Here is a 26848-nt window from a genome sequence, read left to right as displayed (position 1 = left end):
AATCTTGCTTATGTCCACACTGTCTGTGTTTGTGTCTGTCTTTCCGCACATGTATCTGTGTGTGTGTGTCTGCGTCCGTGTGCAATGTGTGTGCCATGTGTGTGCATGTGTGTCAGTGTGTGTTTGTGTATGGTGTCATCTCTTTGTGTCTGGGTCGGGGGCATATTCATGTGTTTATAAGTGTCCCCTCAGGCCAAATGCGGCTGAGCTGTCTGTTGAAACGGGACAATATTCCAAACACCTCCAAACTGCATCCAGCTGTCTGTGTGTGCAGTTCACTCCACAGACCCACAACAAGCTCGGCTTCCAAACTGAAAATCCCATTTGAATGGCGTATCCTCTTCCATCTTTAATAAGCTAATGAATAGAAAAGGGCCTGAACTATGACCTCCAGACATCATGATGCCTCGCAAAATAAAAATGTATAATATTTCCTACAAACTATGAATGAAATGTCCTCTCAAATAGATCCATTCATTCTTTACATTTTACAAGACTGTGCATTGATCATTGAGTGTAAATGTCAAACTTTTATGTCAGCGTGAAATGTTAGTGGCTTCCGTGCACTCACCCATCTGAAAAAATAAAAGAATGAAAGGAATGAAATGAATGAAAGAAAAGAAAGATGAGGGACATAGATGACATTCAATACAAATATATCCACTTACTTGAAATTTGCAGTGATTTAGATAATGGTTACATTAAGTTTAAATACCTTGAAATCATGAGCCACTGAAGAGCCGGCTCATTGTATCCCCCGACCAGATGGAAAGGAAGCGTCACATTAATATATATAATATTCATACAGGATTTATTACTGATTCCATTGCGAGCTCTTCTGCTGTTGTCTTCATTAAAGAAAACACCTTGACTCTCAGCGAGCTCACTGGATTCAAACGGCTGAAAAGACTTCACAAATACACCAATTTCAATTTCACTCCATGTAACACCGCTGGCCTCCGGGTGCTCCGGGGGAAGGTGACGAGGGGCACAGCAACACGCCAAGGCCCTCTGAAAGGAGGTGGGCAGAGGGTGGGTGAGGGTGAGGGGCAGGGGCGTTTCTAGGGTTGAAAGAAAGGGGGGGCTTAGCCCCTAAGGCTGCTGAATGATTGCGCGCCAATTTTTTTTGGGCTCATTTGGGACTGCGGATATTATCCATGTTTCATACAGTTCATAGATTGGTTCAATCAGAAAGAGTGTGATTTTTCTCTGTATCTTTGCTTGCATTCATTCAGTATAAGATAACAGAAGAGACAGAATTTCAGGGTCATTGTGAAATTTGACAACCCAAATATGAACTGATTATATACAACAACATTCTATAGGCACAGATATTATTGTTTTAAAATACTAGAGATAGATATTAATGCAAAGAATAGAGAGCTGTCGATAGTTATTTCTTACATTTCAAATTTGCTCGTTCACACTCTTGCTCACTGGAGACATTTTCTAACAAAATAGCTAGCTAGCTAGCTTAGTGTTAACATAACTCATTACAATATTCCCTTTCATTTGCCTCAAGTAAACCTAAATTTAAGCAGGTAACAATCGTTAACAACTACAGATAGCCACATTCTGTAACTACCTGTACTTACAATTTCACTCCGTGCATCATTTACTATGAGCTAAACTCCTTGGCTGTAATCCTGCTGTCTTGATGAGAGACGTTACTTGGCAGAGTGAGAAAGCCAGCGCAGCAGCCCTAACCCTAACCCTAACCCTAACCCCGGCATGAAAAAGCCCATAATGTAGCCCCCCCTGTTCCTGCAGGATCTCTGGAGGCCAGTGTCTCTGTGAAGCCTCCGGGGCCAAACATCTACCTGGGTGAGCGTGTGCTACTGCAGTGCACAGTGGAGTCCCTCTCTGCTTTTGTGAAGAGCTACTGGTGGTTCAGGTCCAAACCACACAGGGCTCCCCCCAGGCACCTGGTCTCTGGTGACAGCTACTTCATGACCGCGGTAACACGGGAGGAGGCCGACAGGTACTGGTGCCAAGCCGAATGTCGGGAGAACCGGACTGAGGTTGAGCTAAAGGCCCGGCCAGTCTCGCTTGGAGTGTCAGGTGAGCAGCAGCAACGACTGCAGCCACTGCAGCGCGGCATCAGGTCAAAACATGGTTTATACTATTTCTAATTGATCAGAAAACTGTCAGAAGATTTTTTTTTAATTTGTTTATTCATTTAAGCTTATTTTGGCTTCATGACTGACTGTGTTTAGCAGCAATAAAATGTTGAAAACCCCTTTGAGGGTCCCTGGAGCGAACCCTAGCTGACATTAGGTGAGAGGGTACAGCCCGGACAGGTCAATCTCAAAATGTAAAACTGTCAAAAAAAATGTATATTAATTATCAATAGGATATCTTCAGTCATACATTTTTTTGCCAAACATTGAATCCAAAAACAGACACAACTCTCCCTGTAGTACTTGATTTATTACAAAATGTTGCTGCACTCGACACAAGATTTGTTTTGTGTCTTTACTATTCAGAGGTGGGTTTTGGGCATAACATGCAATAAACCAATCAGAGAGCCATCTACCATTACCTTTAAAAGTATTAGTGTCCTTGCACCAGCAAGGTTATTATAAGAGCAAGTCATCATATTTTACACCCTTTTATTACTCAATGCTAATATGTCTCATTATTATAAAATCCTATGTCATCACTGTGAGATGTGAAGCCATTGTCCTGCTTTAACAACAGTGAGCAGGACACAGCATGCTAACATTAGATACATTGTTGGTTTTATGTTGTTCATGTAGGAATTAAATAGGCAATCTGACCCCTACTGGAGAAATTCATGTTGACTGGGTTTGACAGATTATCACATGAGAAGGGTGTTTCCTAAATGTATAATTGTTAGTGAAGTGTAGGCACAGGTGATTTTAGAGACTACAGTCGAGCAAGTATGGAGATTAGAGTACAGCTGAAGGCAAATCACAATAAGTGAGAGCACAAGTTTCACAGACAGCGGAGATTTACAGTTAAAACTAGAAGGGCATTCGGTGGAGCGGTCCTCCGCCAAGGCCCATCAGTCCCCTTAAATTCAATCAAGCTGCTACACTCACTCATAGATATTAGTTCCATAAATGGGCCAGATCTTTTTCCTTTAAGATTGCTCCCTTGGAAAATGGTGAAAGTGTTGAAAAACATAGAATCTCAAAATGTTACAGGAAGATCCAAATATAATGGCTTCTTCTATGACTCAAACCAAATTGTTCCACCAAGTTCCCTGCAACTCTGTTGGGTTGTTCTTGTGTTATTTTCCTTTCAAACAAACAGACAGGGGTGAAAACATGACCTCTGACCTCGGCAGAGGTAACAATGGCAGACACATCGATGGATTGCTTTCAAATGACTTTACTCATCCCTGATTGGTTGTCCAAACTTTCTGACTATGCCAAACACATCTCTGTTTTTGTGTTGTTTCTGACATTTTGTCAAGATATGTGGCTATTTCAGTTATGTCCATTACAGATTGACCAATCGTCAAACCAGGATACGTCTGAAAAGCCTCAATCGCAGACTGTTTCTGTTGCTTCTCTCATCTTCTCTCCCCTTTTCCCCCAATTTCTCTCTGTCAACCTCTGTCCTAGAGTTGCCCCCTCCCTCGCTCGCTCTGACTCCTGACACCAGACAGATGTTCAGTGGGGAGTGTTTCACTCTGCAGTGCCTCACATCTCAGACTAACTCCTCAGGGTGGAAGCTGGTGCATTTCTCTCCTGACCTAAAAGCAGGGACCTCAAACCTCACCGTTCACTATTCAACGCCAGGAGGTAGCATGAGCCCTTGCAAGTCTGAAGTATTTGTGTTCACTGCTGCCAGTGGGACCAGTGGAGTGTACTGGTGTGAGGATGCCTTCTATTTTTCTTCCACAGATGGCGACATCATTCTGAAGACCCAAGCCTCCCCTGTGTTTACAGATGACGATGACACCTTGTGTTGTCAGCATCAGAGCGGCAAACACAAACAAACCAGCTTCTTTAAAAACAGAGCATTGATTGACTCTAACAGTTCGTCCGGTTCAGACCGAGTCATAAAGATGACTCTTAAGAATGTGACACGGGAAGATGAAGGCTTCTACAGGTGTGCGTCAGTAAGCTGCAGAGTCCAGAGAGCTGGTTATCAGTGAGACCGGACAGAGGTCAGCTGAACATCATCACTCTGCTGTGTATTCTATAGAAGTGGATCAGTGTCACATATCAACTGTTGTTTCTTTTAGGAAACTTCACATCAGAGGAGACTCCAGCCTCCACTGGTATTTTTCTTATTTATATACATCTACTTGTTTTGGAGGAAATACTCAATATTAATCAACACATTTTCCATTATTGAGTGAAGCCTTTTGGTTGTCTGGTTCTCCTCCTGCTCTGTCTTTTCATCAAGGTCTAATTTCATCAGGAAGATCCCTCAGGATCTAATGAGATGAAAGAAACTACAATGGGACTCAGTAGAGCGCATATTCACCAAGGCCCAGCAGTCCCCTTAAATACAATCAAGCCGCACCAAATTTCACACACTCATAGATATCAGTCCTCTACATACGGCAGATTTTTTTCATTAAGGTCCAAGAATTATTCCCTGGGAAAACGTTTTAAAAGCACAATGTTAAAGAAAGAGATAAAAAAATGACTGGATCGGCTTAATACCAAAATACAGTGGGCCCTTTCCTGACACTTACTACAAGTGTCCGCCAAGATGATTGGAAATCCAATTGTTGTTGTTATTATAACAGTTTTATTTATTTAAACAAGTATTATGTCATCTTGATCAGGTTCCTGGAAATGGATCTTTGCTTCATGTGGGGTTCTACTTCTGATCGTCATTCCTTTGACTGTTTGGCTCGTTTGTCACTACAGGTTAGTATTTACAAAATCTTCATCCGTCTTGACTTCCTACTTTCTACTGCATGAACGACAAGCCCAACAGGTGGTGAAGTAAATGATTCACTGCCTGTTGTATTTTCCTGAAGGTACCAGAAGTTCTGCACTTGGAGCTGCTGGCCAGTTTCCAAACAGGAAGTTCCAGCAGGGGTGCTTCCTGCCACCAAGTTGGATGTGATGGAGGTGCAGTGGGACCTGTCCTGGATGGAGATGTCCAACCTGTTGGAAAAGGATTCTTATTGTGGCACTTAAAGGGAAACTCTCTTCTGAAGCCCAGAGACTTAACTATTGGGTCAAACCTATGAGAAAGCTCAGTCAGTGCTGCAATTTGTAGTATTTCATGGTCACATGTCAAAATAGTGCTGCCTGATATATTTTTGAATTGAATTAAATGAGATGTTTAGGATTTATAAGGATAACTACATTTGCTGATGGTGCAGATTTGATAGCTTCCAATACAAATGTTATTGTTTCAGTTGTCACATTTGTCAATGTCAATACTTTTGCACATTTAAACGTCTCTCCTTTGAGTACATTTTGAAACTAAGAATCGTATTTGTTATATCTTATTATCTTATCATTAATATAATTGACTGCTCTAAATCATTTTACATGTATCATTTCTCCTGTGTTTGTTCGAGGTTCCATGTTGTTTGCTCCCTTTGAATCGTTATTTGCTATTTCTTGTCGTCTGAAGTTATAAAAGTCATGGAAATCGCCGTGATTGTTTTATATCTTTTAAGGCAGAACAAACAACTACCAAGAAACAAAAAATAACTATAAAGATTAACCAAACAAATACAATTTGACACAAATCCACTGCAAACAGACAAAAAAAAGACTAAGAGACACAACACAAGTCTGAAGTGGCACAACATGGCTACTGAGAGACACACAAAAGTACTACAAACAGACAAGAAATGTAGAAAGAGAGAGAAAGAAAGAAATACTCTACATATATATTCTACATGCACCTGATAAAATATTTCCATTCAGCTGATTGAGTAAAATAGATTTTTTTAAATTTCACAATTTACTTCGCTAATTTAGGCTCTGGATTTAAATGCTTAATTTTTTTAGAAAGACCCGAAACCATTATTTGTCTCTCAAGATAATTAAGATGCATTATTCCTCATATACTACACTGTTTATCATTTAAAAGAAGCAAATTACTGTAAAATAAATACATGTGCATGCCTTTAGAAGCCGGCATCTTTGGTAGTAATTTAATGCAGTCGATTTTATTTTCAGTTCTTCTCTTTATTGCATTAGAGGATGAAAAGGAACCTGAGAAGAATAGTTTTTTCCACTTTGTTTGATAAACAGGGGTTTAAACAAACGGAGCTATTTCTAATAATGTTGAAAATATTGGCTGTGTCAGGGATTACATCTCTTTGCGAGGACTTCACTCTTATAATGACTGATATAACTAACAGTATGAGCAACAAAGTAAAGACTCAAGATCATCCAGTGCTGCTGTGTGCACACAGTTTGCCAAAATACAGTATAAATATGACATGGATTTTCAGGAAAGCATTTGGTCTGAGTTACCAGAGGAACAGAGAGGTGATGTGAGGTGCAGGACAGAGAGCAACATTAATATTACAGCCCTGCACTGTAAGACACGCTGAAGAAGAATCTGTCAAAACATCAGGTCAGAATTTGATCTCATAAAAAACTTCTCTTACATAATGAATGGTGTGTTGTTGACAAAGAAATTAATTACAAAAGGTTACTCCTACAGTTCTTGTTATCTTTGTACAATAATACAAATTTCTAAAGAACATCTGCAGCAGACATTGGTTCTTTATTGTCGTTGATATGCCGTTCATATGAAGTTAATATATTCCAAAAGCCTCTATAGCGGTCAAACCAGTTAGGCCTCATTGATAGACCATGTTAGCTGCCAATTTGTTGCATTCTGCATTAATAGATCACTACAAACAGTACACGTCTTCTTAAATAGACCTAAAATCGACTTTAGACAGAAAGATGTTAAGGATCTCCAGTACTAAGAATCTAAAACAGTAAAAATTAACTCTGAGATTTTTTTGAAATCTGACCTTCAAAATCATACTCTCATGCCATGTGTAAGGTAGGGCAGTCGGTGGATGAACAGAATGTGTGTCCATTCATCGTTGAGGAAGATATCAGGAAGTCCTACTGACAAACATTGTTGTGCATTTTAAAGAACAAAGTATTTTCATGTGAGAGAACAAGCATTTCAATGAAAACTAGGGCTGCGCAAAATGATCAAAATGTCATATCCTCTTGTAGAAGTCATTTCATATCCAGTTAATCATATGTATTGTAACTGGTCATCAGTCTCCGTGATTCTTTAGGTTTTGTTTGAGCTCTGAGTTGTATTACTCTCATCCATAGACACCTATGAAGGTATTTTCTGCTGCAAAACACTTGTGCAATGGAATTTGTGGTTGTAGAAAATCGTCTTTTCTTAAATATTCTCCATACAGTGTGACATGAACCTCTTGGTAAAATAAATTTAAACTATTTAAGTCTGAATTTTGGTTGGAAATATCCTGGGTTGTATAATGTTCACATGTTCGTTTGTGATGAAATACTGCGGCTAAGAGTTACACGACGAAATGAACAATAGAGAATGAAATGAAACAAATATATTTTCTACCATCACACAATGTGTATGTGTATGTATGTATACATGCATATGTATATGTATATAAACATATATGTAAGTATATATTGTATATATATATATTTAATATATATAATATATATATATATATATATATATTAATACTAAGAGAAGAAGGTGATAAGACAGGAGCCATTAAAAAATTAAAGATCAGATGCTGCAAGAATGATGCAATTAAAAGTCCACCAAAATGAAACAAATTTATTTACAGAAATAAATGATCGCAAAACTTCATCATCAGTAGGTGATTCCATCACCATAGCAACCAGATGCTAAGATTTGAAAAAGAAGATGTTTTTGATTGACAGGGACACTCTCTCAATACCTCCTTTGATGCTTTGATGAACAGCATCATAGTTGGTATTTTGATAGGAGACCTCTGATTGGCTGTTGATTGCTTTAAATACTGTTAAAGTTTAAGACAGTTGCTATTGCACTCTGACCTTGACTGAGGTAAGTCATGTCTCACCCTCTCTCTGTATTTACCCAGCATGCTAACCGATACAATTCAGGCTCATTATTCAAGTTGGAAATTAAACCACTGTATAATATGAAGCTTCTGCTGTTACATGTTGATAATGTGGTGTTTTCTGTTGCTTTTATGACAAATGTGAAAATATTGTTGCTGGCTTCTTTTGTGTTTTCTGCTGCTTATCTTAATGAGTGATATGTGTTAACGTGATGCTAAGTAGCTTTAAGTCGCCGAGGCCAGGCAGAGCGAGGCATTGTGGACAAAACACCTGTAGCAGCAGGAAATGTTCCCATTTCACAGCTTATTCTACCAAACGATGTGTTTTGTAACATTGGGAAGATTAACATTGGTGTTTAACTTTAGCATTTAAGACAAGTTAAAAAAACAACAGCTTCCATCACTGCCAATCAAATTCAAATTCAAATCGAAGGGGCTTGGTGCCATGGTGATTGATGAGGGAAGTTTTATTTCAAAAAAACATTTACTGGTGATTTTTTGGTTAATGTGTAGTTTGAATGTGTTGAAGGACAAGTTGACGGAAGCTTAAGTTAATGCTAGGAGCACATTACATGAGGTGTGTAGCTCCTTTAAGGAAAAAAACAATCCCTCTCTATTGGGTCTAATGTTATTTCAGAGAAAACTTTTCTGGAAGGAGCATCAACTTGCATAACTTGCTCACACGGCCCCATTTTTTTACTCTCACAAATTTCAAATATATCTGTGTGTCCGGCAAAGTCTTTGAATTCTCCCGATGTCTTTATTTCACAGATAGGACTTATAGTTTCTGAATTATAGTTGTTTGAGTGGTGCACTCAGAGTTTAGATTTCTCTCTTCCCAGTGAGGAGAGAACCGGTGCTTTCAGTTGAGTTTCCATGGCAACCAGATACACACGTAGCAGGAAGGGAGTCTCTCTCTCTCTCTCTCTCTCTCTCTCTCTCTCTCTCTCGCTTAAACCAGCCAGTCTGTCTCTCTCCCTCTCTCTCCTTCTCTCTGCGGGTGTCTCTCTATCTGTGTCAATTGTTTTATATTAGGGATGCACCGATTTATCGGCCGAACATCGGTAGCGGCCGATATTCGCCTCGTTTACTGATATCGGCTAATTGGTAATAAACTTGACTTTCACCGATATCATTGGCCGATGTTCATATTTGTTGTAAAACCGCTGGGCACGTGCCGCAGCTGGGGGAGCAGTCGCTCCGTCGCCCTCCTCTCCGCGGCCGGAGGCTCAGTGTGCGGCACCGGGAGGTCCTCATCCGGTGGCACCTCACGACGTCACTGGTGGGGGGGCTTTCTTTCTCTTGGACCGCGGGGGCGGTGTCCATCGCCGGTGCGGAAGGCGGGCTGTTGGAGGGGACCGGGTACGGCGGTCGGCGGCGGCCACTCTGGACAGCTGACTGAGAACTGGTGCGGACCAGGGGAATCCGACTGTTTAATTAAAACAAGCATCGCGAAGGGCCACGGGGGGTGTTGACGCGATGTGATTTCTGCCCGACTGATTGTTAAGTTATCTTGACTCACGCAGTGTAACTTGGCGTAAAAAGTATGAGCGTAGCGTCTGTTTAAGTACTTTATTCTCATGTGCACCGGCTCTATTCATCCGTCTCAAGCACAGGTAACAAGGGAACTGACAACATACGTCATACACACAGAAGCCGTAACACCTCTAATAAACGGGCAATACTGCTACCGTAAATCAATGAGAAGAGCGTTCTCTATAATGATACTTTAACAGGGCTGTTTTAGACAGGGTAAAAAGGTGCTGTTTTAAATAATCCTTGTGGTATTTTGACCAAAATGTGTTACAGTCATTTCATTAAGATCCCAAGGAACCATTTCAACTTGCGGAAAAATGGTCATTATATGTCTCTGTTAAATAAAGTTTAGTTAAATCAAAGATTGTTTCATAAATCTGATTCAATTTGTGTCATTAAAAGATAAGAGTGATGAAGGGCTGAACATTTTTTAAATAGTGCTATTTAAATAATGATTTAATTATTTTTCTGGCACAAAAGGGTGAAATAATAACAACAAAAAGAAAATAAACAAATATCGGTATCGGCTATCGGCCAGATTGTTATTTTAAATATCGGTATCGGTATCGGCCAAGAATTTCCATATCGGTGCATCCCTATTTTATATTGAATGTTTGATTGATCAAATTCACCTAAATCTTACACACTATTTCATCTTGTCACCTGCAGACATAAAGCCTTTTGACTTCAAGTTCCAGACAAGAGCAGAAACTTCTTCGGAAAATAGTGCATCAAGTCATCCAACAGCTTCTTCAAAAGATACATCTACTCTCTGTGGTGAACCATGGAGAAACCAGATATTCTGAAGATCCTCAATGACGAACTCCTCACAGCCTACAGGAAGATCAATGCTCTTAAGGAGGAGGTGTGGCAGCTGCAAGACCAGCTTCAAGACAGAGATGAGTTCATAAAGATGGCGGTGGAGAAGGAGAAGGAGAAGGAGAAGGAGAAAGAGAAGGAGAAGGAGAAGGAGAAGGAGAAGGAGAAGAGGAAGGAGATTGAGACCGAGACCGAGAAGGAGAATGAGATCCAGGCCCTGACGGAGAAGGTGGAGCAGCTGGAAAACCAGCTTAAAGAGAAAGATGTTGTCATAGCGAAGGAGGTGAAGAAACGGCGCGCTCGCCTCAGGGCCTATCTCGACTGCCTTGCTGAGCTAACTGACTGTCAGGCCAAGGTTAAGCTGATGGAAGCAAGGCTGCACCAGGAGCCACCTCAGCCTGATACAGGATGTAGCAGTGAGGTGGAGGTGGAGAAGGAGAAGGAGAAGGAGAAGGAGAAGGAGAAAGAGAAAGAGAAGGAGAAGGAGAAGGAGAAAGAGAAGGAGAAGGAGAAGGAGAAAGAGAAAGAGAAAGAGAAGGAGAAAGAGAAAGAGAAGGAGAAGGAGAAAGAGAAGGAGAAGGAGAAGGAGAAAGAGAAAGAGAAGGAGAAGGAGAAGGAGAAGGAGAAAGAGAAGGAGAAGGAGAAGGAGAAGGAGAAGGAGAAGGAGAAAGAGAAGGAGAACTACAAGGACAAGGAGAAGGACAAGGAGAAGGAGAAACTTGTGACGATCTACAATGTCGAAATCCTCCGAGCCAACAGGAACATTTTGATTCTTAAGGAGGAGGTGTGGCGGCTGGAAAACCATCTTAAAGACAGAGATGATATCATAAAGATGGCGGTGGAGAAGGAGAAGGAGGAGGAGAAGGAGACGGAGATTAAGATTGAGACTGAGACCGAGAGGGAGATGGAGACGGAGAAGGAGAATGAGATCCAGGCCCTGACGGAGAAGGTGGAGCAGCTGGAAAACCAGGTGAAAGACAAAGATGTTGTCATAACGAAGGAGGTGAAGAAACGGCGCGCTCGCCTCAGGGCCTATGTTGACTGCTTGGCGGAGCTCACTGACTGTCAGGCCAAGGCTAAAATTCTGGAAGCAAGTCTGCACAAGTGAGCAGTGAGGTGGAGGTCAACATGGAGAAGGAGAACGAGAAGGTGCTTGCTTCAGGGCCGAAAGGAGATGAAACGGCAGCAGGAGAAAACTCCAACTATGGGACTGAGCTACAGAAAGGAGGAGGCCGAGATGAGCTGGAGGAGAGAGAAGAGGTGGAGAAGCCTCCCCTGTCCCACTTTGTACATATTTTAAATGATCTAATGATGTGTTGTAAATATGTTAAACTTTTTGAATAAAAAAAACTAGTACAGTAACATCTACCTCTGTCTTTCTGAATATACATACAGGATTCATTGATCAATTAACACAGTGTTGGAGTGAAACAAATAAGTGTGATTCATTTAGTTTGCTACTATTCATACGAACACAGCAGAGCATAGACAAACAATGTTACTTAACTTTTTTACATTTGGTCAAATCTATATATTAATTATGACAACAATACAATACAATAATAATACTATCATCTCATCTGAGGCCTAACGACGCCCCTGGTGAGGGGTAAAGGGTGGAGGTGATGCAGAGGAGGAACAGAAGGATGGATGGATGTACAGATGGAAGAGAGAGAGAGGCGCACCCTGTGCCTCAGTGGCAGGGCTCTGCTGCAAAGGAGCCAATTAGGGGAAGGCAGGACGCACAGGGGCTAAATATACAAACCCTACTGTGACTGGGCCAGTGTTTGTGTGTGTGTGTGGGGGGGTGGGTGCGTGTGTGTGTGTTGTCAGTGTGTGAACTTGCATTTTAACCTATCATTATTCTCATGCCATGACAGGGGCAAACATGCAAGTGAATCTAGTGACCACAACATTATGTTTCCTGTTATTTTTTTTTTTATTTTTTTTATAATTCTGCATTTTATTTAGAAAAAAAATATTTTTTAAATATTATTACTATGGCCATTTTATTTTTATACTTAAACTTAAGAGTCTGAAATAAAGCTATATTTCTATGCAAATAAAATTGTTGTATTTTATATATGAAATAGTTTTTTACTGCTTTTGCATGTTCAATGTTGATGATAATTCATATGGAAGAGAGGAAAATAAAGTAAAATACCTTGATTCCACAGTAATTCAGTTTCTTTCTTCTCTTAAACACTTGATTAAACTCTCTATTGTTCCAGTCCATCAGATTATTTTACTAATAGCCCTATTAATGAATATTTAATCTGGCTCTAATTACTGTATCGGACACTACAGGGTGATGGAAGAACACACACACACACACACACACACACACACACACGAGGAAACATGAGGACACACATCTATGTTTTGCATCATCGTCTATCTTCCCAAGTTTCCTACAGGATGTCAGTATGAACATTAAGGGCCCATGTTCCTGTAATCTATTCCATTTAGGATGAAAATATATTCAACTTGACAAAATTAATAGAATCTGAGGATGTAGTAGTGACCAGAAGGGATACCTCAATTAGCTCAAGTGTGCTAATTCAATCAAGGCAGAGATTCATATCAATTATTTGAATTACAACTAAATCCTGCGTGAGCGGTGGTGTGGCCTGCAGAGAGGCAAGTGTGTGCGTGTGTGTGTGTGTGTGTGTGTGTGTGTGTGTGTGTGTGTGTGTGTGCGTGTGTGTGTGTGTGTGTGCATGCACTTTACACAGAAACATTAGCGCAAATGAGCCTGTGTGTTGTTGAGTTTGTGTGTGTGTGAGCGTTGCTGTGATATGAAAAAAAGGAACTCTGAATAATGTATGAGTCTCCTGGTCAATGCATTGTGATTTGCTTTAAGGAGGCCTTCTCTCAGCCATTATAAGATTAAACCCAACCTTGGTTTGTCTAGAGTGGCCAGGACATGCAAGAGACCTGTCAACACTGCAGGAACTTGGACCTCACAAACACACACACACAAACACACACACACACACACACACACACACACACACACACACACACACACACACATACACACACACACACACACACACAAACACACACACGATCCCATACAGTATACATGTGCTGTAACTGAAATTAACCCAACGCTACAAACATGGACATGCAACGCACACAAAACACACAAATAAGCAGATGCAATTATGTACACAGCAAGTCCACCACCATATAAAGTTAGGTGCTGTATAGACAGTATGAAGAATAATGAAGTGAGGGAAGGTTAATGAGGATGAAGAGGAAGAGGAAAATAAGATAAGAAAAAGAAGATAAAGAAGCCAGAAAATTAGAGAAGAATATCTGGACGGAGGAAAGAGCCAAATCAATCTGCCAGTTGGGATTGGAGGTGAAGTGTGGACCCCCGCTCGTTCGATTCCTGTCCGGCCGATACGCCTGCTGTGTGACACGCTTCAATCTTTCTTTATTGAGCCCCGAGTCTCGCTCGTTCTCTCTCCACCCTCAATCAGTTCTGTTTTCGTTCCCAATCAATAATCAATTTCCTTGAGAAATAATGGGCCACCGCTGTTTTGGGTCCTGCCCGCAGGTCTTGACCTCATGATGGTTAATGGCAAATCCAAGGAGGCTGGGATGAAGGACTGGTCCCCGGCCCATTAAGAATCATGACCCTGGAATATGGAGAAGTGGAGAAGGAGGGGAAAAGGTTTGCGGGGACTCGAACACGACTCTCCCTGTCGGAGTGAGATGTACAATCTGATGGAGGACATGGAACTTCAATTGTCTCTGTTGAAATATGCAGGAGAGTGAATATCCACTTTGCTAGGAGTCTGTTAGGATTATACACTGAATATAAACATGGAGGACGCATCCCAACTTCTTCCCGCTATCTGGAAATTACGCAAAAATATATCGGATATGAACGATGTAATCTCGGGCATTTAAAGCCAAAGTCAGAAGGATCAAGGTCCCGCCCATACACGCTCTCGACCAATCGAGAATCATTCTCTGTCAATCATGATGTTTCACTCTAGTTTTTATCACATAACATAACAAAGTAAAACTAGTCTTAACAGAAAAATTAAGACAGACAAAGAGAACTACCTAAAAATGACTGAAACCGATATTTGACAAAAGTGTAATTAACGTTTACTTTGACTTTTTAATATGTCCCATCCCCAAATGAGGGAGGCAGGGTTGGTGATAGTAAGGTCAGCCAGCAGGGGCCAATCACAACAGGTATTACTCTACTCTATGTCACCGAGTGCATTCTCCCACATAACTATACAAAAAATGTGGCCTCAGATAAAGGCCACATTTAGCTCGTTACTGTTTGTGAGCGACACACACACACACACACACACAACCTTCTCGTGGTTTAAAATACAACACAAAAAAACACTTTGGAAAAAAGACTCCCTCTTTCACTCCTCCACTAAACAAACTGTTACGGAGGTGACGGAGAACGTGTGCCGCTAACAGCCTTCCCGTGTGAAACAAAAGGTAATGAGAGCCACAGAGGAAGGTGCAGAGCCACAGAGAAACGGAGAGGGTGGAAAAGCACATAGTTTAGCAGGACATTTAAGAAACCTCGCCTCTTGTTCTCTGCTCGTTGGCGCGCCGCGTGGAGAAACGCCGTCCCGCGGGACATCCGCTGCACGAGATGAGGGGGGGGGAAAGATGGAAGGAGAGGGGGAACACATGAAGGGAAGAGGAGGGGAAAAGGTGGGGGTGTGGTGGATGAGAGAGAGAGGGAAGGGAAACCTAGTTAGAGGAGAGGATCGAGAGCAGCAAGCGGGGGGGGGGGGGGACTTTAAGAGGTTCTGGATGAGATGGAGTCACAGGCGTAATGTAGTGTTACATGTTATGACACAGTTTATAAAGTTATGTTCCAAAATTGATTTCAACAGTTTTCATTCCAAATTCATTTAGCAAAAATACAAAAGTATGATATTTAACAAATCTCATATAATTTTATACAAAAACATTTCTCTAGATTTATTCATTCAGACAATTTTGAGAGAAACACATCAAGATTTTTATGTTGATTTACATTAATCCAACAGTCCGATTACTTTATTGATCAAAACCAGTGTCAGAATACCGATTGTTGGAAATGATCCAATATCATTTAGTCTTACTACATAGTATTTATTATCAAAATGCTGATATTCGGATTCATTTTCTTTCAAACAACTAATTGATTATTCTTGTTATTATAATAAAGCAATGATTAACAGTGCATTCTTTTACTAAAATGAAATATATCTTGTGTTTCAGGAAGTAACAGGCTTATGATAAATTATGTGATGACGTATGATAAACATTAAAGACTATAAACTGTATAAATAACAATAACAATGTGAGGTATTTTCTCTATTTATAACACTTTCAACACGGGTTCATTTAATTTCACAATAAGACTTGGGTTCTTTTGAATGCTGCATGTGCCTCTCGAGCAGAAAAAGAAAGGTAGCCCGTCACACAGAGGGACAGAGGTAGAAATGTGACATCAGCTCTTGCTCAGCTAATCTGTGACACGGCCTTTTAATCGGTGTCCCCCCCCCCCCTCCACGGCGAAATGTATCCGTCGCCCGGCGATAGAAAAGTTAAATATTCACAATGCAAGGCGAGCTCCTCGGTGTTCAAACAAAGTGCTCTGCCAAGTTCGCCCATGTATGTAGAGGTGCTGCGACAGAGCGAGTGTGGCAGGGGGAGAGAGAGAGAGAGAGCACTGGAACTACAGGGAGAGAGAGAGAGAGAGAGAGAGAGAGTTAGAGAAGGGTATTTTATTATTCACACAAGGCATAATAAACCAGGCACGCTCGGTTAGCAACACTTAAACTCCCCATGCTGTAGCAGTTAGCCGCTAATGCGACAGCACTGATTTGGACACGTCCTATTAATAGTGCAGGGGAGGTTTCCATGCATGCTAATGGTGGTGTGTATTAGCTATTAATAGAATCACATAGGGGGTCCTGAGATGAACATTTTTCTGCGTAGTGTGTGTAGTGTGTGTGTGTCTGTGTGTGTGTGTCCTTTCTAGGGTGGTTCACAGTGATGACAACTCAGACCTGGATGAAGTGCGCAGGGAGTTTGGCTGAGGTAGGATTTTATGGTCGTGATGGAGCATGTGTGTGTGTGTGTGTGAGGCTGTGTACAGTCTGCGCGAGTCTCCAGAGGTTGTAAACAGTGTGTGTGTGTGTGTGAGAGAGAGAGAGAGAGAGAGAGAGAGAGAGAGAGAGAGAGAGAGAGAGAGAACAGGGAAAGAGGAGGTAGGTGAGGGGAAACTGGGAGGAGAGCACGAGACAGAAACCGGATGGTGTGGTTAGGAATCCGGGATGATGCAGCGTGGTGCGGCTGAACGTCTGGGACGGGTTGAGCGCTCCTCCTCAACATGGATATTTAATGACCTGAGACCCCGACCAGGCCTTCGGATTCCTCCCCACATCCTTCTGGTTCTCCACCCCCCTGACATCGCGATGAGGAGAGAGAAAGCTTCCCTTCTTTGCTCTGAGTCAATGTATATGGCAAGAGCTGGGAGGCATCAAGGAGAATATTAGAGGAGAAAGATGAACGGCACAACCATAAGTCAGAGCACGAGGGTGGTGGAGTCTCATGTGTGTAACACTTCCTATTTACCTGATACTGTGAATAATTAAAGTGCTGTATGTGCACTTTTACTCCTTCATATCATTAACACTGAAATCACATTATCTGATCTTTAATATTATTGTTTTAGGGGATAAGAACTAGGATTTGAATTGTTAAAATTGTGAAAACTGAGACTGTATTTAATCCTGTCTTACAATGTAGAGCAGTTTTCTTATATCATATAGAATAATTCCATTACAGCACCTGATAAATCCTGCCGACCACTGACTGGAGTCCATGTGCAACTCTTCAAGAACACTGAATTAATCATTCCTCTGGAGAAAGACAAACGGTACGCGAGCTCATCACAGCTTCCTGCAACATGCACCCAGCGGTGAATGATGTAAACATGGAGACTAAATACAGTTTCATTCAAAAAGGGAAATATATTTATGCAGTTATTTAAAATATATTTATTCAATGTATTAACTCTTCTATGTATCAACTCTTTATTGTACCCTCGGCACCATTGAAAATGAGGGTCTTATCCCTCAATGTGTTTTCCGAGGTCTAAATAAAATATTCAATCAATCAATCAAAAGAAAAAAAAGGGAATAACTCAACGTTAAATACTGAGGGAATCGTGCAAGGCTTTTAATGGAAGTTAAAACCAGCAGCTCAGTGTCATCTACCACACATGTGGTTTGTATCTCATTATAAAACAACCAAATGATGAAAACCAAACAGTCATATTCAAAAAAATTACTTGTTAATCAATCAAATCAAATCAAAACAGGGAAAATAAAAACGTAGAAACCTCAGAGAGAGAGCCACGTGTGAAATAACAGTACTTTTTTTTCATTTATTAGAAGAAACAGTTTGTAACATAAAGGAAAAGTGTGTCAACGTTTAAAGAATTTTTATTTTCCTCTATTTGAAACGATAAAGAAAGTTCATCAACCAGCTTCTCCTGAAAGAAGTTGTTCAAAAACCATGATGTTGTGATATCAGTGGCCTTGTAGCACAGAAAGAAGGAGGGGAGTATGTGTGTGTCTGTGTGTGTGCGTGTGTGTGTGCACTGGGCAGGTGTGTTTCGACAGAGGTGACTGTTTTCTCTCTCCATATATTTACACATAACAATATCACTCCCACATTAAAAAAGGAGACACATATTGTGCATGTGCAACACACAAACACACACCCTGACGCACTTCCTCATCTCTTCATTTTATATTTGGATCATGAAATCCCTCCAGCTCCCGCTGCCCAATCGCACGATGCTTAATAATCGCATACTGTGTGTGTGTGTGTGTGTGTGTGTGTGCACGTGTGTCAGCGAGCACGCCCACGCCCGGGTGTGTATGTGTGATGCTGCTGAATAGGTATTGTTTTCCTCTGCGCTTCTGATCGGGCAATTTGGCAGCGGGCTCTGGGAGGGGAAGCTAATGCGGATCTATTGAGTCAGCGGGCCGGCAGGATTGAGAAGTGTATCGGCTCGGTAATGTGAGGAGATGGGGCCGTGTCGCCGTGAGGGATTAGAGTTCTGAGCTGCAGTAGATGGGGGACCCCAGCAAGGCCACATCCTTCCACCTTCCTCTTCCCTCCTCCCACCTTCCACCTCTCCTCCTCTCTTCTAAATAATTCCCCTGGTGGATGTATGCGCTCTCGGCCGCGGCCCGCCCTGGGAGTAATTGATTTCTTCGGCGCTCCCCGTTCTGGTGGTAGCGGTGGTGGTGGTGGTGATGATGATGATGATGATGGTGGTGGTGGTGGTGGAAGAGGCTCTTGGTCTCTGTGCACATGCACTTGGTACTTTTGCATGGGAGAATTACACCGGCACTGACGGATTACATTGCCAGTGAACTGCAGTGCATGTTATCTACAGTGGACAATCACTTTCTCTACTGGTGGTGGTGGTGGAGGGGAAATGGGGGGAGAGAGGTTTACATACTCACACAGGGAGCAGCTTTGTTCTGAGGTTATGTATGTGGGGATGTAAACAAGCGCTGGTACACACACACAAAAGAAGACTGCGCCTTGGAGGCTGCGGCACTCACATTTTGAAACTCTCTCCCTTTTCGGTTCTGCCATCTCCAGACGCTGTTGACACTTTTAAAAAGCAGCTCAAGACCTATTTGTTTGAAATTGCTTTTCTTTAATTTGATTTACGTGTTTGTTTAAATTTGTTTTGCTCTTCTTCTTTTTTTTTGGCTAGCACTCTGTGACATTTACTCTTGAAAGGTATTACACAAATAAATCTACTTACACAGGGAAAGCTGGGTCTACAAAAAATTACACATGCAAATGCAGATAGTTTTCATTTGTTCAGGTTTATGGAAGTCAGAGATGCCTCCACACTAACACAATGGAGGAAGAACATTTTACTGCAGCACTTCTTCCCTGGAACAACATCCTTGTTTCTCTAGAAAACCCACAAACGTTCATTAAGTTTATGTGGAATTATCAAGCAGAAGAAAGTAGTTCCCGAGATATTTATTTTCAACTAGACCATTTAACTGCATGGGTCCTTGGTAGTGAAGCATGTTTTTATGTTTTAACATAAATGAAGGTATGCACATACAGTGAGGTGTGCGTTTCTGACATGACTGATGTGTGTTTGATCATTCATTCCTCTGCCCCTTGTCCTGCTGGTTGTGTGTGTGTGTGTGTGTGTGTGTGTATGTGTGGGGTGGGTGTGGGGGGTGACAGTGGTTGGGAGTGTGGTCGGGCTGTGCTAGTGGGGTGATCATGTCTCAGAATTGATATTCAAATATGCCCCGAAAATATAAAACCCTTATGTCAGGGATCAAGGGCTCGCCTGGTTTCAACACAATCACTTCACTGTGCATGCGTCTCTCATAAATAAAGGAGCAGCACTCCACTTCATACCACTGTGTTTTAATTATTAAGATAGAACCACGGAGGTTATCGCACTGTTCTCTGCCAGCAAGTAGTGTGGGAGATGAAAAAAAAAGAGGAAAATTTGAATTTTTGTCAGCGCAGTGCTTCGAGAGCAACACCGCGAGGTGCCACAGTTGAAGGACAATAAAAAATGCAAGTGCTAAACTCTGAATCTCCAAAAAGGTAAAAAAGTAAAAAGACAAAGAAGCACTTTCAACTAAGCAGGGCCCGGCAAGTTCTTTTAATTTATGGGTAGAGTCTTATATGGACCTGCTCAGCTTAATTACCCCAATTAAAGAGCTTTATATTACAAAAGAAAATGACTAGCTGATCATATTTGGCCCAGGCTAAAATCCAGACTATGATAAAATGGACACGGTGAGGACACGTGTGCTGAAATACATTTTGCTGCTGCGTTGGGTAAAACACGCCGGTGGAACCCTGAGCCACAGGTGACCGAACAGATTCATCTTGATGTGCGAGGCTACATGAAGTGAATTATCATTATGGCGAACACCCACATACATGCGGTACAGCCGGACAGCGGCGTAACAAACGAACGTTAGCCGAGGCGCATTTCCTCCCTCATTAATTTTACGCGAGGGCCATTATTTGTTTTCCCAGCGTTCATTAGTCAGGTGGGGCTGTCATGGCGGGGGCCACCGCGGTCGGGGAAGGCAAAGACATTTGCTGCGTTTGTAACCGCGCGGACAGGAGGTGTGTCTTTGTGCTGTGAGTGTGTTCATATCGCCTGTTGCCAACGAGGGGCAGGAAGTTGGGGAGAAATGGTAAAGGGGACGGAGGAGAAGGGTTATGAGTTGGGGGGGGGGGGAGTGGGGGTGGTTATGTGGTAGTTCCACCCGCATCGATTGCCTGTTTTTAATCGGGGGCATAACAAATATAACTTCCCTTGGATCGAATTCCCCAGGTAAACCGTTATAAAACTAACCTTGTTATATTTATTGACAGGACATTGAGATAAATATTAGAGCCGTGTGGAAGGGAGAGAGGGGGGGGGGGGGGGGGGGGTTTCAATCCATTGATTTCTGTGGAAAAAAAAAGAAACACCATAGTAGTCATCTTACAAAGCGTACCTCCACTGCTCCTCTCCCTCCCACCGTCTTATTCTCCATCCCCCCCCCCCCCCCCCCCCCCCCCCACACACACACACACTACCCACTCTCCTTAGCATATTAGGTGGAGAATAATGTGAAAAAATGCTTAGCACACGGGAACAAGGCCGGTGTGTGCAGACGTGGGAGTGGGTCCCCCGGGGGTGCAGTGGAGCCCCTATCCCATAAATCCCGGCTCTGGTGCAAACAATCAATTTTCAATTTTAATTATTTACCATGGCCTGCCGGACAGGGGCATTTATTTTACGGCTCTGTCTGGATTAAAAATGTAAAATTAGGATATTAATATTTGGAGGAGTGGGGCGGGAAAACAAAAAAAAAGAATAAAGACCCGCTCCCAATTTTTTTTTTATCGTCTTTCTCCCCCTTTTCCCCCGTGTGTTGGGCGAAGGTTAGTGATGGCCCGAACCAGTCGATCAATAACTTCATAAATTCCCACAGACCTCCATCACCTGGGCCCCTGCCACTCTCGCACCCACTGCCGTTTTCAGCCGGGCTGAGTCTGTCGGGGGCCGGTAACATGACCGGGAGGGGAGGAACTGGCAAAGTGTACGGCTCAGCACTTTCACTCCGAGCTCTCCAGGTTTTGGCCTCTGTTCTCTCGCTGGCATTCCAATATTTCATCCGCAGATTTAATTACAGAACCTGCAGCGGTGCGGCCGAGCTATCCGCTGTCAAGCTCTCATTCAAGCAGAGCCCGTAATACATGTGTAATAAACAGCAACGTGCAAAACACAGATCCTGCAACATATGCTTTTGACAAACCAAATAAAAACTGATTCACAACCGTAGCCTGTCTCTTTATATAACATTTAGCCATAAAGAAAAGACAATTTTTCAGTTTCAGACAGTTTGTTCTGGGCAGCGTCATCTTTATATCAGCATTAAATTTCAACAAAGCAATGGAGCTGAAACTAAAACACACGGATCCATCGTCTTTTAATAAAAAACAACGACCAGGTGTCAGTGGCTCACGTCTGTGGTCCAGCGGTGAACAGCCACAAACACACACACACACTCGACTGTCACACTTTTCACTGTGATGTATCCAGCGCTGTCTGTAGCAGCGGCTCTAATGTGTCCATAAATTTCCGCAGCTTCTCAGGAGCGAAGGCCTTAATGGCAATCAACGGGGTGCTGCTGATGATCTCATACACGCACTGGGAGCACTGGTGGGGCTTTTGTTTTGGGTCATGTGGTGTTTTCGTCTTGTGTTTTTTTTTTTACAGCTTTTACCTGACACGACTTTGCCAGCTGACAACCTCTGGGATAACCTGTATCTCCTGGTATCGTGTAACTCTTGTGTAATGTCAGTTGCTTTGTACGTTAACGCCGCAAAGAAACATGTCGCTATACGTTCTGTGGGAAGAGGAATCTGGGGCGGCAACAACGGTTGAAGAAATCTGAGGTCAAACTCCAGCAAGTGCCGTCTCATGTGGGAATTCTATATGGAAATATTAGAACATGCTGTGCAAGTCACGTTATCACTTTTAAAAATTGATTTCTCTTTTTATTTTTTCCCTATTATATCCACGATGGTTTCTGCTTCCATTAATTCAAAAATATTCAAATGATTTTGAATAGGAAGAGGATTTCATTTACAAACCAATGTTTTCTTAAAGCCTCTAAAAAAAAAAGACGTGCAGATGAAGTTATGTGATAACTATTCATCTGATTATATTGAGTAAAAAGCTACGGGTGTATTTAGAAGTGGACACACTTATCATCATCCTCTCTGATAGGGACGTCGGGATTAACCACGATTTTACCATAACCGAGGTTTTTATGACGTTGCGGTTTCATAACCATAAGAATTGTCTTGTTTGTGTGTGTGAGACACTTTACTGAAACGTTAGTTGAGAAGAGGGAACTGACGTAACAGCCTTACGTCGGCAAAAAACACTCACACACACTCTCTCTCTCTCTCTCTCTCTCTCTCTCTCTCTCTCTCTCTCTCTCTCTCTCTCTCTCTCTCTCTCTCTCTCTCTCTCTCTCTCTATCAACCTTCATAAATGTAGCCGAGAGTGTAATCCACCAAACTGAGAGGTAACAGTATAATAAGCACATGAAGAATGTGACTTTGAACCAAGACATGAATATTTTTTCACAACTTGTCAACAATTCACTACTTAAAAAACAATTGGTGCTCCGTTGGTGACCCTTCACAATAAAAGTCCCAAACCAGACACACTGCTTATGATCACAGGAAACCAAAATTCCTTGACAAACCTTCCACAATAAGCAACTAAATAAATTGGCTTACATAGATTATTTTTAAACAGCCAAATGTTACACTATAAACATTACAGCTATATGTTGCTTGTCATGTGTCTTTTCCTTCTATCGTATCAATAATCGTGAAAACTGTGACACTATGATATTTCCTCTGAAGATAATCGTGACACCAAAATGTCATATTGTGACATCCCTACTCTTTGGCCTAAATAACCCTTTAAGCACAAAAACAAAAAATCTTTATGAATCAATGTTTGACAAAGCTCAATATCAAACTCAGTTGGCTCATAACCAGGAAATCAGGATCAAACTGGGGGTGTCTGATGCGTATCATGCTGTCACACAGGGGCTGTATCACAGACACTGATTCTGTCACCTTGTCAGTAGAACAAGAGATGAAGACAGAGACATGAACTTTCTCCTGCAGCCAAACATAATAAGTCAACGCAATCAAATCCTGCGTTTCTTCATCATCGTTAAAACAAAACGTTATTTACATATTCTGTTGCTTTTCTGATTCCTGAAAAGCACAAATTTTGCCGATATGTGTTTTCAATGCAACACAACAAGTGAGTCAGAACGACAGCAGAAAAAAGGAGCGAGGAGGAGATATTACAGTTCATGGAGGAGGAAGAAACAGCTAGCCCCTGGCTGTGTGATAGCTGCAGACAGGTAGACATAGAGAGCAACAAATATACAAATAACTGCCAAGGTGCAGAAAGAGACAAAGCGAGCGATGGAGGCTGTGGGGGGAATGGGAGATCAGAGCGGGGGGGAGAACCGAGAGACAGAGCGAGACACAGAGTGTTTTACTTCAGAGCGGAATGTTGTTATTTATCTGGTGGCTGCTAAACAAATAAGGAGACTCCCGGCTCTGTGATTGGCTCTGTGGGGTGCTGTCAGAGTTAGGCACATATCTTCCCCTCAGCACGTATCAAACCTTCTCAGCGCTCCAGCTGCGTTCTCTTCATGTTCACCAACATTCTCCAAATGTTCTGGGTTTTGTTTAAACATTCCTCGACAGCACAATGTTGCTTAAATATTCCTCTATAATTTTTCTGAATGGTCTTTTTGCAAACACTAAAACAGCACCTGATCGCTCAACAGTGTCCAAATGTTCCCATCTGAGCAGGGAAGACATGAAGCTAAGGGCAGCAAGTTGGAACCGAACCTGGAACCCTGCAGAGGACTAAGGCCTTAGTACCATTCCCACGACCTAGAAATGGAGCCAAAACAGCCCAGATACAAACTCGGCCATTTTGCACATTTGGAGGCCGAGTCTGTAGCGATTGGAGGATGAAGTTGTGGTAGCCAGGTCCCGCAGATACACACACTCGACCTAAAGCAAGTCGTGAGAAGTTACCAGAAAAAAAAGCACACGAAAAAACATCAGCAAGATAAAAAGTACCTCAAACGACAGACACCAGTGTGTTTGGCCCCTGTCCATCCACTAACAGGAGGCAGGATTTACGACCTAGTTCTGCAGCCAGCCAGCAGGGAGAGATCAAGATTCTGTTGGCGATCCAACTTGATAAAGTCTATGCTCAATACATGGTGACTTTCAAATTTATGTTTTTAAAATGATATATTCATAGATCAAAGGAGGAGAATAGACAGAATCAAAGTCTTTAACTCTGACTAAAGGGCGGGTTTACCGCCACAGAAATAATCTGGATTTAACAGAACTTTATCGACTATTTTAAGAACTCGAGCCAAACAAGTAAGACCCCATGGCTCGGTGCCAATGAGAGTTCCGGTAGCAAGGCGTTATAACCCTTCATTAGATCACTGGGACTCATGCACCGGCTCCGGCATCGATGCTGCTGCCCGAAGCTCCAGCAGCAGCTCATCACGGCCCAGTGCAGCACATTAAAGTAGAGCCTCTAATGCACCACGACCTCTGACCTTCAGCCAGGACCGGGGCCTCTGACACCTGTGTGGCCAGAGGAAGCGGAGGTGAAAGCAGAGGTGGAGCGGGCTTGACCTCTCCTGCCACCGTCTCTCCGAAGTGTCCGGCTGCAACCGAGGTCATGGGTTTGACCTCCGAGCAGGGGAAGTTATTGAGAGCTGTTGACCCCTGCGACAGGCCACTTGATCCTGCTTACCCTTGGGCTCCGGTAGCTCTGCTCGGTCCCGGACCCTGTGGCTGCAGCACCACCCGCCCCTCCACCGTCGAGCCCCGAGTAAGAAGCGGTCAGGGCCGAACAAACGAGGTCAGGGCAGCAGTGCTGGGAGATTTATGTCCCTCCGAGGCTCCAATTGCCTTCTGGCTCCTCCACTAAGCTGAAAGCTACAGAGTGTATGCTGCTGATGAGTGATGAGTTTGTACAGCCCTGTCATGTTCTTTTTGCTGTTGCTGCCACACTATTGGCTTTGTTGCGATGAAAAGGCTAAACTATGAAACGGGAAGGAAATGACCTTGTCAGCTGCTGCGTTTGATGAACATTGAGTTATCACTTTTCGGGAATTCTCTCTCGCGGCTCTAGAAAGAGTTACCTGCAGGATAAACAAGTCGTAAGAGCAAGTGCTTGGTTCAGGGGTGTTAAAAATGTATGATGATATTACAGCTTGAGGCTTTTGGTGTAACTCTTGAGACCACGGAGCAGAAATATGGATGGGAGAACAGGAGCCAAGAAGAATTTCTGTCTTTCTTTGTCAATTGTTGCAAACCTTGAACAGTGGGCAGGGAGAATTACACACAAAGATGAAGACCTCACACTGATGGTCGCACTCCATAAGCAATGAAGCAACGATAAGTCACCCTGGAACACTAAAACTTACTAATTCTCCCACATTCTTCCTTGAGCCCCGTAACATATAAATAAATAAGTGAAGAACACACGTATCAATCCATCTCCCCTTTCCCTGTGCACGGCCCTCTTTTAAAGTGGTGCTGTGGGCTTTTACCCAAATGGCGCCAGGGCCACCGGTATCATTTATAACGGGACGGCAGCGCTAATGCAGCGCGTGGTTCAGCCGGGATGTTTTATTCATGCTGTTTTATTATTAGGGCCCCACTTAAAAAGGTGAGGCGCTCTCCTCTCCTCTGGCCGCCTCTTGCCGGGGCTGACTGAGGCGCGAGCTTTATCTATCACCCTGACAAGAGCGTCTTCCCTGGGAAGTCTTTCAGAAAACTTCAAACAGCCTCACTATTGATTTCTCCCCCTCTCCACCTGGGCACCGGCATACATCTTCCCCCCACCGCGCCGTGGAGGGGAGGGAGGCGGAGAGACAGAGAGTGAGTGGAGGGAGGTGGTTGTGGAAGTAGAGAGAGAAGTAAGGAACAAAAAGAAAGAAAGAAAAAAAGAGAAAAGAATGGAAAGTAGAAGAGACTCAGAGAGATAAAAGTAAAAGAGATGAAGCCTGGCCACTGCATAACAATATGGGCGACCTCACTTTGCTTCATTGCTCCAGTTCTTGCTTCAGATAAGCACGCGCGCCGGCGAGCAGACAGTGATTACAGCATCCACTATGCTAATCATGCATTCAAGCAACACTTTGTGACACATGATTGATTCAAACAGAAGGATCACATGCACACTGCACATCCCGCGTCAAGTGATCGCCGGCCGTGAAACAAGGGGACAGCTCCAGGAACAACAAAGAGGGTCATTTGATGCTACAAGGT

General features: G+C 42.7%; 1 long non-coding RNA gene across 1 annotated transcript; it reads left to right on the top strand.

Annotated features, from left to right (window-relative positions):
• Positions 1 to 3991: 3991 nt before the first annotated feature.
• Positions 3992 to 5353, top strand: LOC128449966 (uncharacterized). The gene is made up of 4 exons (XR_008339926.1): positions 3992 to 4141; positions 4220 to 4255; positions 4772 to 4856; positions 4970 to 5353. It is a non-coding gene; the product is annotated as an uncharacterized LOC128449966 (long non-coding RNA).
• Positions 5354 to 26848: the final 21495 nt, after the last annotated feature.

This window comes from Pleuronectes platessa, chromosome 10, assembly GCF_947347685.1.
Source record: "Pleuronectes platessa chromosome 10, fPlePla1.1, whole genome shotgun sequence".
Lineage (NCBI taxonomy): Eukaryota > Metazoa > Chordata > Actinopteri > Pleuronectiformes > Pleuronectidae > Pleuronectes > Pleuronectes platessa.
Note: the sequence above shows the minus strand (reverse complement) of the source record. Positions and strands in the feature narration are given on the sequence as shown.